Source organism: Eubalaena glacialis, chromosome 19 (assembly GCF_028564815.1).
Source record: "Eubalaena glacialis isolate mEubGla1 chromosome 19, mEubGla1.1.hap2.+ XY, whole genome shotgun sequence".
In the NCBI taxonomy this organism is placed as follows: Eukaryota; Metazoa; Chordata; class Mammalia; order Artiodactyla; family Balaenidae; genus Eubalaena; species Eubalaena glacialis.
In genome coordinates, this window is record NC_083734.1 from 7,974,629 (window position 1) to 7,990,344 (window position 15,716).

The window sequence follows — 15,716 nt, forward strand, 5'->3', positions numbered from 1 at the left end:
AGCAGTCCTTTCCTGCTGACATCTAAGTGGCATCGCTGGTGTCCTGGAACCAGCTCGTACCAGCTCGCAAGAGCCAATTATAAAAAGTTTTAGGAATTCTGTGAACCAGTTCTTAAAATTAAATTTCATACTTTACTTATTATTAAAATTAAATTTTGTAATATTGCAATGAGATAAATTACAGATCTTCCTCGACTTACGATGGAGTCACATCCCAGTAAACCCACTGTAAATTGAAAACATTGTTAAGTCAAAAATGCATTTAATACATCAAGCCTACCAAACGTTGTAGCTTAGCCCAGCCCCCCTTGAACGCGGTCAGAACCCTTACATTAGCCTATAGTTGGGCAAAATCATCTAACACAAACCCTATTTGATACTAAAGTGTTGACTGTCTCGTGTAAGGTACTGAATACGGTACTGAAAGTGAAAAATACAGTAGTCATCTGGGTGCAGAATGGCTGTTAGTGTATCAGTTGTTTCCCCTTGTGACTGCATTGCTGCCTGGGAGCTGTGGCTGCTGCCCTGCCAGCATCACCAGAGGATCAGACTGCATTCCACTAGGCCGGGGAAAAGATCCAAATTCAAAATTCAAAGCACAGTTTCTACTAAATGCATATTGCTTTCATAAAGTTGAAAAATTGTGAGTCGAACCATCGTAAGTCAGGGAGGACCTGTATACTAAAAACAAAGGTAATAAAAAATCAATACATATAACTAATTTACTACATTTTGTCATGATCTATGATTTATGACTATTAAATCTGTGTGGTAGAAATACTCTCCAATGGAGGGCTACTTACATCTCTTCCTGTCTCCGCATTCAGTGATGTCACGGGGGATCCTGAACCTGGCGGTGGTGGAAGTATTTACACCACGGAAACTGGCAAACACGTCAATGCAGGGCTTTTTTATTTGTTAGCTTGTTAAACATTTACCAGCACACCACTAAGTGGAACCAATGAAACCCAAGTAAAAACAAATGTGCAATTCTGTATATAAAGATACTGGAGTATGTAGGGCCAAGCCCACCCTCCATGTTCCCACAAGTCCTACCAGGTCAACTGATTCAAGGCAGCAAATTGAGAGGATTTCTCAGGGCTAAGAACTGCATCCTGCAGAGTGTAGGAAAGGTGGGGAGGACAGGAAGGAAATGTGGACCATGTCATCCAAGTCCCAATTCCACGGCTAGGGCATAGGAACTCATTCAGCTGTGACAGAAGTTCAGCTTCAATGTCTAGGCAAAAAAGAAGATTTATTGGTTCACCTAAATGAACATTTCAAGGATAGTCAATCTTCAGGCTGACTGAGCCCACAGACGTGTAGTTGGATCTAGGTTTTCAGATAATTTCTTATTTTTCTCTTCCCATCTCTCCGTTCTGCTTTCCTCTAAATTAACTTTATTCCCAGGAAGGCTGCCCCTCTGTGATTACAAAATGGCCAGGCTTATATCCTGTATCTTACCATCTTATGCCAGCAGCCTAAGAGCTTCTCTTTCCCAGGAGTTCCTGCAAAAGCCAAAGGGCTGGTTTTCATTGGCTGTAATTGCCCGGATGGTCAGGCCCCTGGTCAGGAGATGGTTAGGAGGATGTGAGGCTTTGACTGGTCAGTTCTCAGTCATGGGGGACCAGCTGCACCCAAACCCCATGAACCCAGAGTCAGGAGGGGTGTTTCCTATTCCTCCTGCTAGGTCAAGCTCCTACTCCCAGAAGCAGTGTCGGGGGAAAAAGGGCACCAACTCTTCATTACGAGGGCTCACGAGCACAGGGCCATGGGCTCTGCTGAGTCTGCTTTCTGCTTTTGGAACTGGGCTGCCTGCCCACAGGGTCACTGTGTGGACAAATCCATACGACAGCTGTAAACCCCCTGGCACAGAGTGCGCTTCTAAAATGCCAGCTGGCATTTTCCTTTCTTCCTTACTTATCTCTTTCCCACCAAAGAGGCACCACTGCTGACACAAGTTTCTCAGTCATAGGGTATGTATAGGATCTCTCTTCACTCACTGTGGACCCAGCTGGCACGGCAGACACCCCTCGTCCTTCAACACTCTGCTAGCGTGCAACTTCTCATAACATCACATCATTTCCTCCCCCACCAGTGACCTGAATTCCACGTCGGGCCTCTCACTGCTGGCGGGAGAAGGAAAAGCCCGGAGCTCAGAGGCACTGCCCCAAGGCCAGGAGCTTCCTGTCTCACGAGTCAGGAGGGAGAGGTCCGGGTGGAGCCAGACAAAACATCTGGACCCAGATCAGGACACGGCTGGGATCTGGACACAGGGCCAGCCCACAGCAGGCAGGTGGCACTGCCGGGGCATTGCTCCTGCTGGAGAGCAAGCGGACAACGCCTCCGGCCAACAGTGGATTGACGGAGGGCCTATGACATGCCAGGAGCCGTTCTAAGCTCTGGGAACAAAGTGGGGAAATAGATAACAAGCCTTAGAAGTGCCTTCCTCCCAAAGGTATTACAAGTTCATCTCAAACCTCCAGAGCCCACCGAGCGGCTCCTGACTCTCACCTGACCCACTTGCCCTCTCCCATTCCTCTCTGGCCCCTTGGATTATTGTAATCATCCACTTCCTGGTTTCTCAGCATCACTAAACTGCCATCTCTTCAAGGGCCAGCACCGTCTTCATCATCTTAGAATCCTCTAGTGCAGCTGAGGCGGTCCATAGAGGTTGCTGGAAAGGATGAACATTCATAACAGCATTTTCACAATAATAAAATAATTGCAAATAACCTAAAATGCTTAGTAATCGAGGGCTCCCTGAATACCTTATGGTAATAGTTATAACAGCAGCTGACATTAATTGAGCACTTTTTATGTGCTAGACGCTGTTTTAAGAACTTGACATGCATCATCTCATTTAATAGTTACAAAACTTCTCTGCTAGTGGCTCCTATTTTCTCCTCATATTACAAGTGTGGCTCAGAGAGGTTAAGAATTTGCTTAATGTCACACAGCTAGTAAGTGGTAGGGCCCGAGCTTGCAATCACCACGCTAGTCTAGGATTACTTGGAGGGTTATGTATCCTTTAAAAGGCAACAGCACAAACAGCGTTTGACTACATGAAGATGTAGATATTAACATATTTACTAAAAGAAGTTAAATGAAAGAAGCTTAAGTTAATATATACATGCTGATGACAGCCCTGTGTCAGACAAGCCCACAATCAGGGTGATGAAATGGAGTTTCTCATCTCTTTGAGGTTTCATTTCTCTGTAAAGCTGTGTATAATTTTTTAAAGTTATCTACCTGTGAGTTTTATGCCCTGGGGGCTGGGCAACCTATTCCCTAATTTGATAGACGAATCCCGGCTGAGATGTTAGGACATGAGACTGACTCAATTCTGCTCCTTCCCAGCAAATGCATTTTACAAGGATCTTCTGAAACAAAGCCCTGGCTGAAGGCTGGCTTTGGGGGGGGTCCTGAGAGATGGAGGAGGGGGCTTCCGGGTGGTGGGCACGGGGGATCCTTGTAGAGAGGGTCACAAAAGCGTCAACTTAGTCACAAAAGCATCCCCTGGGCGCTCAGAAATGCAGAATCCCAGGCCCTCCCAGATGCCGTGAATCCAAATGTGCCCCTGAACAGGATCTCCAGGCGATCTGTGAGCACATTCAATTTGAGAAGCACAGATCTGGAGCGATTCTACTCACGTTGTGGTTCAGAGGCCGGTACCCACCTCTGAACTGTTTGTTAACGGTCTCCCGCAGGATAAGTACAGAAATTGAGAGTGTTTGGAGGCTTTTAAAGCCATGTGACGACTGCAGTGATATCCAGTCTCCTGATCCGCGGACCACACTCCGACCATCTTTGGTGCTGCAGAACCGGGGCGATGAGTTGCATCTGGTGTGAGTGGAGGACTCGTCGTGCCCGGCAGGGCTCAGCATCACCAGGAGGGCTTGTTAGAGTGCAGCCAGCTGAGCCCCATCCCCAGCATTTCTGATTCATTCGCTCTGGGGTGAGGCCTGGGAGTCTGCATTTCTAACACACCCCCAGCAGCTGACGCTGCTGGTCCTGGGATCACATAGTGAGAAGACAGGTCCCGACCAGTGGGAAAGAGTTACAGGACCCATATTCTTGCTTAAGAGAAAGAAGAAAGTTCTAACAATGCTGTGTAGCGCAGAAACAGGTGAGCCTCACTCTTTACAAAACGCTTTAACATTCCTTACTTCCCTTGGACCTCACAGTAGCCCTGTGGGCCAAGTTGGTACATTACCACTTCTAGTCTAGAGATGAGGAAACTGACTTGTCCACGGTCAAGTGGCAGAACAGGTCCACGTCACCTGGTGGTTCACATGGAGCCTGTGTGGGAGTTTGGGTCTGCTGGTTTTAAGACCCCTCCTACCTTAAAGAAACTGGGGCCTCTTCTTTCGTGAATTCTAGCCAGCCGGCTTCACTGGAGCTCATGCAGATTTCTCATCCTTTCTTCCCCAGAGGTGAGGCTCTCCTTTCACTGGGCGTCGGGCTCTGGACTGAAGTGCTCAACCACGGTGAGCCTCAGACCCTACAGGGGTGATTGTTGTTAATGGGTTAGTTGTTGTTATTTTAGATGAATTAAATACTTTTAAATGCCTCAGTTTTATTTTCTAGCACAGTAAATAACCCTAGATAGGATCCACACAGACAAAAGCCCTTTGCGGTCCTCAATAATTTTTTAAAGTATAAAAAAAGGTCCAGGGACGTCCCTGGTGGCGCAGTGGTTAAGAATCCACCTGCCAATGCAGGGGACACGGGTTCGAGCCCTGGTCCGGGAAGATCCCACATTGCCACGGAGCAACTAAGCCCGTGCGCCACAACTACTGAGCCTGCGCTCTAGAGCCCACGAGCCACAACTACTGAGCCCGCGTGCCTGGAGCCCGTGCTCCACAACAAAAGAAGCCACCGCGATGAGAAGCCTGCGTACTGCAACGAAGAGTAGCCGCCGCGCGCCGCAACTAGAGAATGCCCGTGGGCAGCAACAAAGACCCAATGCAACCAAAAATTAATTAATTAATTAATTTTTAAGAAAGGTCCAGAGAACAAGGCTTTTGAGAACGGCTAGCATAGGACTTTAGCTAAACCTTGAGGGGTCTGTTGAGGACAGAGCTTTGGAAAGGAAAGTAGATTCTCCTTCTACTCCTCTGCCAGCACAACCTCAACCTGCCTTCAGGGCAGCAAACCTCCCCAGGATGCAGCACAGGAAGAGGCAGAAGGAACCCTCCTCTCTTGCTTCCTTTCCTGGAATGTGCCCCGCCAGCCTCCCCACTGTTGTCACATGCTTCCTTTCCTGGAATGTGCCCCGCCAGCCTCCCCACTGGTGTCACACCCTGTCCTTCCAAACAAATGCCCCTGGAGGTTTCCCCATCAAGGAAGATGATGCTGAGAATGCCTTGGCCAGTGGGAGAAGAGAGGGTTAGAGGGAGGAAGCGGAGCTGGAGAGCGTGGACGACTGTCTGTCATCCATGCTTCTACACTGATTCTGCTGCTTCTGGACAAACCTCCAAGGAATAGCTTTGGAGTCAAGGAGAATTTCCCTGCTGCACTGGGTGCCTGGGGCTCTACACCTTGGATTTCTGTAATCCCCCATCTCCTCCCCTCCCCCAAAAACACACCCATGGGGGCACCTCCCCCAGCCATCACATATCTTCAGCCTAAGGAACGACTGGTGTAAATGACCTGCGATCAGCCAATTGCCTCCAGTGTTGCAAAGCCCAGAGAGGATGAGCCACACATGCTCTCCTCCTGGCTGTAAAGGGTTAGTGTAACCCACAAGGGGCGCTCCAGGGCTCTGGAGAGAAACATACAGCAAAATGGTTGTGAGACACTCATGTCAGGATCCTGTATTTCTTGGCCGTAGACACTCATGGGAGTGAAATATTTAAGGAAGAAATAATTCCAAACTTACCCAAACCCTTCCAGAGGAAAACACACAAACACACACACACACACACACACACACACACACACACACACCCCAGCTCATTTTATGAAGTCAGTGTATAAACTTTGATATCAAAACAAAAATTATAGGTTAATCTCAATCATGAACATGAACACCAATGCAAAAAATTCTAAAACATATATTAGCAAACTGAATCCAGCAACATATAAGAAAGATAGTATATCCTGGGATAAGACTGGGTTTATTCCAGGATTGTAAATTTGATGGAACATTATAAAATCAATTAGTGTTAACACTCTACATACACAGATTAAAGGAGAAAAATCATATGATCGTTTCAATGCATGTGGGACGGGAAGGGGGCAGGGCACAACCATTAAAAGAATGACAGCCATGGAGGACAGACATAAACTGGTTAGAACCTACTAGGACCAAGATAGCGAACAATTTGACTTCCAGTGGACCTTGCGCCTCCTTATATACTCATTGTAATACAACAGCATGCTAAATGACATACCCACCAGCGCCATGACAGTTCCGAGGCTGACCACAAAAGGCCAGAAAGTGGGCGGTGACCCAATTCCTGGAAATCTCTACCCCTTTCCCAAAATAGTTGGAATAATCTTCCCACTCATTAGCCTATGAAATCCTCCCACTCATTAGCCTATGAAATTACCGAGCCCATAAAAACTAACAACCTCGTACCCTGGGGCCTCTTGCCTTCTGAGATGGCCCACGCTCTGTCTATGGAGTGTGTATCTCCCTGAATAAACCTGCTTTCACTTTACTATGGCTCACTCTTGAATTCTTTCTTACTCGAAGCCAAGAACCCACACTGGCAGCCCATCCCAGGGACTCGCCGGAGACCTGGGACGTGATCATCCTCTTGCACCCCACCACTTTTCCCTGAAACAGGTGCAGAAAAAAAAAAGTGTTTGGTAAACATTCAACACCCATTTACCATGTTAAGCAGGTGCTATTACTAGTGTCCCTCCATTTACCTTTTTTTAAATGCTTCTTCTTAAACTATAAATAAAAGGGAATGTCCATGATTGTACAACGAGTTTTTAAGACATGCTTGTAAATATATGCTTGTAAAAAAAAATCAGACTTAATGGTATAATGGTAAAATGTTGAAAGCTTTTCCTTTGAGATCAAGAATAAGACATGTAGGGACTTCCCTGGAGGTCCAGTGGTTAAGATACTTCCATTGCAGGGGGCGAGGGTTCCATCCCTGTTTGGGGAATGAAGATCCTGCATGCCACATGGTGCGCCCCCCAAAAAAAAAATTAGGGAAAACTGGATGAGGGGTATACAGGAATTCTGTACTATCCTTGCAACCTTTCTCTAAATCTAAAATTAATCCAAAATTAAAAGTTTACTTACAAAAATTTAAAAGTAAAAATGCAAAAGTAAATTATACTTGTATATTCCAGCACCAAACAGGTAGAAAATGATTTTTTAATTATCCTATTTAAAAATAAATTTCCTAGCAGCAAATAAAACAAAGAACATACAAGACCTCTACAGAGAAAATTGTAGAACTATTAGACCTTAGATCATTAAGAACTACTAAAAAAAATCCCTAAAACAAAGATACAGCATGTTAACTGATTAGAAGACCCCATAGAATAAAGGTATCATTTCCTCCCAAATCGATTTATAGACTCAGTACAATCCAAAGTAAACATTTCTATAGCCTTCCTTCTTTCTTCCTTCCTCCCTCATACCCTTCCTCTCCCCATCCCCTTCCTTTGCCAGAAGTTAACAAGTTAATCCATTTTATAAGGAAATGCAAAAGATCAAGAATCACCAATGTATTCTTGAAGAAGAAAAACAAGGTGAAAAGATTTGCTTGCTCTAGCAAAAGGATGGATTTCTTAAAAAGGAAGCAATTTAGAGGGCAGACAGCAGAAGCAAGAAGAACTACAATCCTGCAGCCTGTGGAACAAAAACCACATTCACAGAAAGACAGACAAGATGAAAAGGCAGAAGGCTATGTACCAGATGAAGGAACAAGATAAAACCCCAGAAAAACAACTAAATGAAGTGGAGATAGGCAACTTTCCAGAAAAAGAATTCAGAATAATGATAGTGAAGATGATCCAGGACCTCGGAAAAAGAATGGAGGCAAAGATCGAGAAGATGCAAGAAATGTTTAACAAAGACCTAGAAGAATTAAAGAACAAACAAACAGATGAACAATACAATAACTGAAATGAAAACTACACTAGAAGGAATCAATAGCAGAATAACTGAGGCAGAAGAACGGATAAGTGACCTGGAAGACAGAATGGTGGAATTCACTGCTGTGGAACAGAGTAAAGAAAAAAGAATGAAAAGAAATGAAGACAGCCTAAGAGACTTCTGGGACAACGTTAAACACAACAACATTCGCATTATAGGGGTCCCAGAAGGAGAAGAGAGAGAGAAAGGACCAGAGAAAATATTTGAAGAGATTATAGTCGAAAACTTCCCTAACATGGGAAAGGAAATAGCCACCCAAGTCCAGGAAGCTCAGAGAGTCCCATACAGGACAAACCCAAGGAGAAACACACCGAGACACATAGTAATCAAATTGGCAAAAATTAAAGACAAGGAAAAATTACTGAAAGCAGCAAGGGAAAAACAACAAATAACATACAAGGGAACTCCCATAAGGTTAACAGCTGATTTCTCAGCAGAAACTCTACAAGCCAGAAGGGAGTGGCATGATATACTTAAAGTGATGAAAGGGAAGAACCTACAACCAAGGTTACTCTACCCGGCAAGGATCTCATTCAGATTCGATGGAGAAATCAAAAGCTTTACAGACAAGCAAAAGCTAAGAGAATTCAGCACCACCAAACCAGTTCTACAACAAATGCTAAAGGAACTTCTCTAAGTGGGAAACACAAGAGAAGAAAAGGACCTACAAAAATAAACCCAAAACAATTAAGAAAATGGTCATAGGAACATACATATTGATAATTACCTTAAACGTGAATGGATTAAATGCTCCAACCAAAAGACACAGGCTTGCTGAATGGATACAAAAACAAGACCCATATATATGCTGTCTACAAGAGACCCACTTCAGACCTAGGGACACACTCAGACTGAAAGTGAGGGGATGGAAAAAGATGCTCCACGCAAATGGAAATCAAAAGAAAGCTGGAGTAGCAATACTCATATCAGATAAAATGGACTTTAAAATAAAGAATGTTACAAGAGACAAGGAAGGACACTACATAATGATCAAGGGATCAATCCAAGAAGAAGATATAACAACTATAAATATATATGCACCCAACATAGGAGCACCTCAATACATAAGGCAACTGCTAACAGCTATAAAAGAGGAAATCGACAGTAACACAAAAATAGTGGGGGACTTTAACACCTCACTTACACCAATGGACAGATCATCCAAAATGGAAATAAATAAGGAAACAGAAGCTTTAAATGACACAATAGACCAGATAGATTTAATTGATATTTATAGGACATTCCATCCAAAAACAGCAGATTACACTTTCTTCTCAAGTGCGCATGGAACATTCTCCAGGATAGATCACATCTTGGGTGACAAATCAACCCTCACTAAATTTAAGAAAATTGAGATCATATCAAGCATCTTTTCTGACCACAATGCTATGAGATTAGAAATGAATTACAGGGAAAAAAAACGTAAAAAACACAAACACATGGAGGCTAAACAATACGTTACTAAATAACCAAGAGATCACTGAAGAAATCAAAGAGGAAATCAAAAAATACCTAGAGGCAAATGACAATGAAAACACGATGATCCAAAACCTACGGGATGCAGCAAAAGCAGTTCTAAGAGGGAAGTTTATAGCTGTACAAGCCTACCTCAAGAAACAAGAAAAATCTCAAATAAACAATCTTACCTTACACCTAGAGGAACTAGAGAAAGAAGAACAAACAAAACCCAAAGTTAGCAGAAGGAAAGAAATCATAAAGATCAGAGCATAAATAAATGAAATAGAAACAAAGAAAACAATAGCAAAGATCAATAAAACTAAAAGCTGGTTAGTTTATCCCTTTGAGAAGATAAAACAAAATTGATAAACCATTAGCCAGACTCATCAAGAAAAAGAGGGAGAGGACTCAAATCAATAAAATTAGAAATGAAAAAGGAGAAGTTACAACAGACACCTCAGAAATACAAAGCATCCTAAGAGACTAGTACAAGCAACTCTATGCCAATAAAACGGACAACCTGGAAGAAATGGACAAATTCTTAGAAAGGTATAACCTTCCAAGACTGAACCAGGAAGAAACAGAAAATATGAACAGACCAATCACAAGTATTGAAACTGTGATTAAAAATCTTCCAACAAACAAAAGTCCAGGACCAGATGGCTTCACAGGTGAATTCTACCAAACATTTAGAGAAGAGCTAACACCCATCCTTCTCACACTCTTCCAAAAAATTGCAGAGGAAGGAACACTCCCAAACTCATTCTATGAGGCCACCATCACCCTGATACCAAAACCAGACAAAGATACTACAAAAAAAGAAAATTACAGACCAATATCACTGATGAATATAGATGCAAAAATCCTCAACAAAATACTAGGAAACAGAATCCAGCAACACATTAAAAGGATCATACATCATGATCCAGTGGGATTTTTCCCAGAGATGCAAGGATTCTTCAATATACGCAAATCAATGTGATACACCATATTAACAAATTGAAGAATAAAAACCATGTGATCATCTCAATAGGTGCAGAAAAAGCTTTTGACAAAATTCAACACCCATTTATGATAAAAACCCTCCAGAAACTGGGCATAGAGGGAACCTACCTCAACATAATAAAGGCCATATACGACAAACCCACAGCAAACATCATTCTCAATGGTGAAAAACTGAAAGCATTTCCTCTAAGATCAGGAACGAGACAAGGATGTCCACTCTCACCACTATTATTCAACATAGTTTTGGAAGTCCTAGCCACGGCAATCAGAGAAGAAAAAGAAATAAAAGAAATACAAATTGGAAAAGAAGAAGTAAAACTGTCACTGTTTGTAGATGACATGATACTATACATAGAGAGTCCTAAAGATGCCACCAGAAAACTACTAGAGCTAATCAATGAATTCGGTAAAGTTGCAGGATACAAAATTAATGCACAGAGATCTCTTGCATTCCTATACACTAATGATGAAAAATCTGAAAGAGAAATTAAGGAAACACTCCCATTTACCATTGCAACAAAAAGAATAAAATACCTAGGAATAAACCTACCTAGGGAGACAAAAGACCTGTATGCAGAAAACTGTAAGACACTGATGAAAGAAATTAAAGATGATACCAACAGATGGAGAGATATACCATGTTCTCTTGGATCGGAAGAATCAATATTGTGAAAATGACTATACTACCCAAAGCAATCTACAGATTCAATGCAATCCCTATCAAATTACCAATGGCATTTTTTACGGAACTAGAACAAAAAATCTTAAAATTTGTATGGAGACACAAAGGACTCCGAATAGCCAAAGCAGTCTTGAGGGAAAGAAACGGAGCTGGAGGAATCAGACTCCCTGACTTCGGACTATACTACAAAGCTACAGTAATCAAGACAATATGTCAACTAATCTATGACAAAGGAAGCAAGGATATACAATGGAGAAAAGACAGTCTCTTCAATAAGTGGTGCTGGGAAAACTGGACAGCTACATGTAAAAGAATGAAATTAGAACACTCCCTAACACCATACACACAAATAAACTCAAAATGGATTCGAGACCTAAATGTAAGACCGGACACTATAAAACTCTTAGAGGAAAACATAGGAAGAACACTCTTTGACATAAATCACAGCAAGATCTTTTCTGATCCACCTCCTAGAGTAATGGAAATAAAAACAAAAGTAAACAAATGGGACCTAATGAAACTTAAAAGCTTTTGCACAGCAAAGGAAACCATAAACAAGACGAAAAGACAACCCTCAGAACAGGAGAAAATATTTGCAAGCGAATCAACGGACAAAGGATTAATCTCCAAAATATATAAACAGCTCATGCAGCTCAATATTAAAAAAAACAAACAACCCAGTCCAAAAATGGACAGAAGACCTAAATAGACATTTCTCCAAAGAAGACATACAGATGGCCAAGAAGCACATGAAAAGCTGCTCAACATCACTAATTATTAGAGAAATGCAAATCAAAACTACAATGAGGTATCACCTCACACCACATAGAATGGGCATCATCAGAAAATCTACAAACAGCAAATGCTGGAGAGGGTATGGAGAAAAGGGAACCCTCTTGCACTGTTGGTGGGAATGTAAATTGATACAGCCACTATGGAGCACAGTATGGAGGTTCCTTAAAAAACTAAAAATCGAATTACCATATGACCCAGCAATCTCACTACTGGGCATATACCCAGAGAAAACCATAATTCAAAAAGACACATGCACCCCAATGTTCATTGCAGCACTATTTACAATAGCCAGGTCATGGAAGCAACCTAAATGCCCATCGACAGACGAATGAATAAAGAAGATGTGGTACATATATACAATGGAGTATTACTCAGCCATAAAAAGGAACGAAATTGGGTCATTTGTTGAGACGTGGATGGATCTAGAGACTGTCATACAGAGTGAAGTAAGTCAGAAAGAGAAAAACAAATATCGTATATTAACTCATATATGTGGAACTTAGAAAAATGGTACAGATGAACCGGTTTGCAGGACAGAAATAGAGACACAGATGTAGAGAACAAACGTATGGACACCAAGCGGGGAAAGCGGCGGGGGGGGGTGGGGATGGTGGTGTGCTGAATTGGGCGATTGGGATTGACATGTATACACTGATGTGTATAAAATGGATGACTAATAAGAACCTGCTGTATAAAAAAATAAATAAAATTAAATTAAAAAAATTTTTTAAAAAGCAGTTTACTTTTAACAAATAGTATACTATAGAAAATAGCTAAGATTTGAGGGTTCATATGTGCCAGGTGCTGTCCCAAACCTTTTTTGTATATATACTCATTCAATCCCCACAACAGTTCAAAGAGGTAGTTACTGTTCCTATCCCATGTACCCTTATTAGGAATACCAAGGAGAACAAGGCCATGGCCGAGGCGCACAGTGGAATCCCCGGTTCCCAAAGGGCTCTGGCTGCCAACACACTCCAGAGAGACTGGGACACACACTGAGCTCCCCACCTGAGCGCACCTGCTCTACAAACGCTATCTCTAGCGATGGACCCAGGGATACCACCTGGGACCTCTAAGGGCTCATTTCAGGCTCAAATTGGCCCCAGGCACTCACTCACAAAGCTCCTGAAAGTGTTAGGAGGAAGGTGGGGTGGAGGTGGGGGGCGACTGAGACGCAGAGAAAAGCTTCCGAGTGACTTAAGATTCCTACTGGTGCTAAGAACTAACTGGGAATTCCCAGAATATATCCTTTTGTTTTTTCCTCTTTGGCCTCTGTGCCCTTCATAAGACCCCTGGCATCTAACAAAAGCTGCCACAATTCTGTTTTCAAATGTTATGCATATAAATCATCCCCCCCACCCCGTGCACCCGGAGGGTCAAGGAGAAACTGAGCAGAGAGCAGAGGAAGGGCGAGGGCTGCCCTGGGCAGAGTCTAGAAGGCCGTGTGTGTGGGGGGCAGCGGTGGGGTGCCCGGAGAACTATTGCCACGTCTCCTTAATAAAGTCCAACCTTGGGCGGCAGGAACAGCTGAGGTCCAGATCACTCAGTTCATGTTATCAGCTATTAGAACTTCTGGGGAGGAATGACGACTGAGCTTGTGTGTTTCCAGGCTGGTTTCCCGGCAGTTCTTAAGCCAGGGTTACACCACCCTGGGAGGCTTCCTCACCGCTGCCCGGGCAGAGGAGAGAAGTGACAGCTAAGAGGTCTGGGACTTCGTTTTAAAGTTTGTCTTTAGACTTCACCCTGTACTGAAAAATGTCAGTTGCTCTTGAAACTAAGGAACAAGGGGAAATGGTATATTCCAAAGAGTGTGTGCCCTTCCCTTGCCAAACAACTCCCAAAGGCAATAACGATGATGATGATAATGATAATAATAATATTATTATTATTTATATTTATTGAGTGCTTTCTATGTCCTACACACTTTTTAAGCTTTCACTCCCCCTTAAGCCCCATGAGGGAGGTACCACTGTGTCCATTTTGTAGGTGCAGAAACAGGTTAAAATTGGCCTAAAGCCACCCTGGAGCCTGGATTTGACCCCGGTGGTGACCCTGGAGCCCACACTCTTCTGGACCTCACTCCCTGGCTCCTCTAATGGAAGGCAGAAAATCCCAGCCTGGTGTTCTCTGCAGCCCTCCGGTCACTCTCCAGACTTGGCTTGAGCCAGACCGTAGGACCCACCTAACGCTCGGGGTCACAATGGGGGCACCCTCAGGGCAGCTGTGGTCCTGCATTCACTGGTTCTCTGTCTTACCCAGAGGTCCTTGGGGCAGGTTCTCCGGGCTGCAGTCAGTCCCCGCTTCTCCCTGTTGCATCCGCACCCCACCTGATGGGCTCTGGGGCCCCAAAGCAGGGGCTCCATGCCCTGATGCTAATCCAGCAGGGTCGTGCTGGTTCATAGAAAGTCATGTGCTGTGACTCGGACGCACGGCGACATCCCAACCTTCCTACGTCAGGGCCTGGCTTCATCGTGTCCCCACGGGGACAGTTCTAGACCTCTGCTCAGGCAGGTGCAAGGTACAGAAGAGACACCGACCATCATTCTGCATTTGGGGTTAGAGACTGCTCCCCCAACCCCCAGTCACACACACACACACACACACACACACACACACACACACACACGCACACACACACAAGCCCCGGAGCTCCTTATTTCCTGTGTACCTGTGGACCACAATAGCTTTCCTTGTCCCAGAGAAGAACAAAGCCTTTTTAAGCCTTAGTCTGTACAATCCTCGCCAGCCTATTTCCAGGCACTTGTGAGAATCCCTTTCATTACCAGCGACTCCTCTTTCTGCCCTGACAGAGTTTTAAGGCTTTTCTTTTAACCACCTTTTTCTCTGCCTGCAGCTGGAGGCGTGCTCCTCAGACCCCTATTGCTTTTCCTGCTTTGCTCTCCCCTCTTTCGTCCTCCCTTTCATGGTGAAGATTGATCTCTGCCCAGTAGGCATTATGAAGTTCCCTGCTATGGTTCCTTCATCTTCAGCCTGCCTGTCTGCGGTATTTTAATAGAAGCACTCTCTGGGAGGGTCCACCCCTTCTCCCTCCTCAGACCTGCAAAGTCCTTTTCTGATGCCCAATTTCAGTCAATATTGGTCCATCGATTTCTTTTCTTCTATGCTGACTTTACCCTCCCAGGGACCAGACTGTCAACCCTGTAAGGATAGGCACCCATCCTGTCATGTCCAAGACTTACATCCCTGGTACCTGGGATAGCGTCAGGCACACAGTAGAGACTCGGTAAATATCCGCAGAATTTGTTCAACCCACCAATCCAACATCCTTAACTATTCAAGTTATATCTCAACATAAATGCCTTCAAGATGGGGAAAAGGAGGGAAAGGTGACATCAGGGAGCATCTCAACTTGTCTCTTATACAAGGAAGAAAAATTTTCCCAGAAGTCCCAGGTAGACTTCCTCTTCTTCTCATTGGTCCAAATCAGGTCACATGACTACCTCTGGGAAATGCTGTACTTGGTTATTTTGTTTCTGAAATTGGAGGCAGCAAGAGCAAAAAGGGGGCCAGAAATGGCTTGTGTAGGCAAACAACACTGTCTGCCAGAAAAGCCTTCGCAGAGAAACCACAAGACATTTGAATGAAGATTGCTCAAGCCATTTTAGGCTGGGAAATTTTTAAAAA

At 43.8% G+C, this 15,716-nt stretch overlaps 1 long non-coding RNA gene across 1 annotated transcript in view; it reads right to left on the minus strand.

Moving 5' to 3' along the window:
• Nucleotides 1–943: 943 nt before the first annotated feature.
• Nucleotides 944–15,716, minus strand: part of LOC133080498 (uncharacterized) — a 28,732-nt gene continuing 13,959 nt past the window's right edge. Inside the window, exons 2-4 of the long non-coding RNA XR_009698513.1 lie at nucleotides 4,346–4,504; nucleotides 2,515–2,677; nucleotides 944–1,237 (exon numbers count right to left, since the gene is read on the minus strand). This is a non-coding gene — a long non-coding RNA (uncharacterized LOC133080498). The remainder of the gene's footprint in view (nucleotides 1,238–2,514; nucleotides 2,678–4,345; nucleotides 4,505–15,716) is intronic.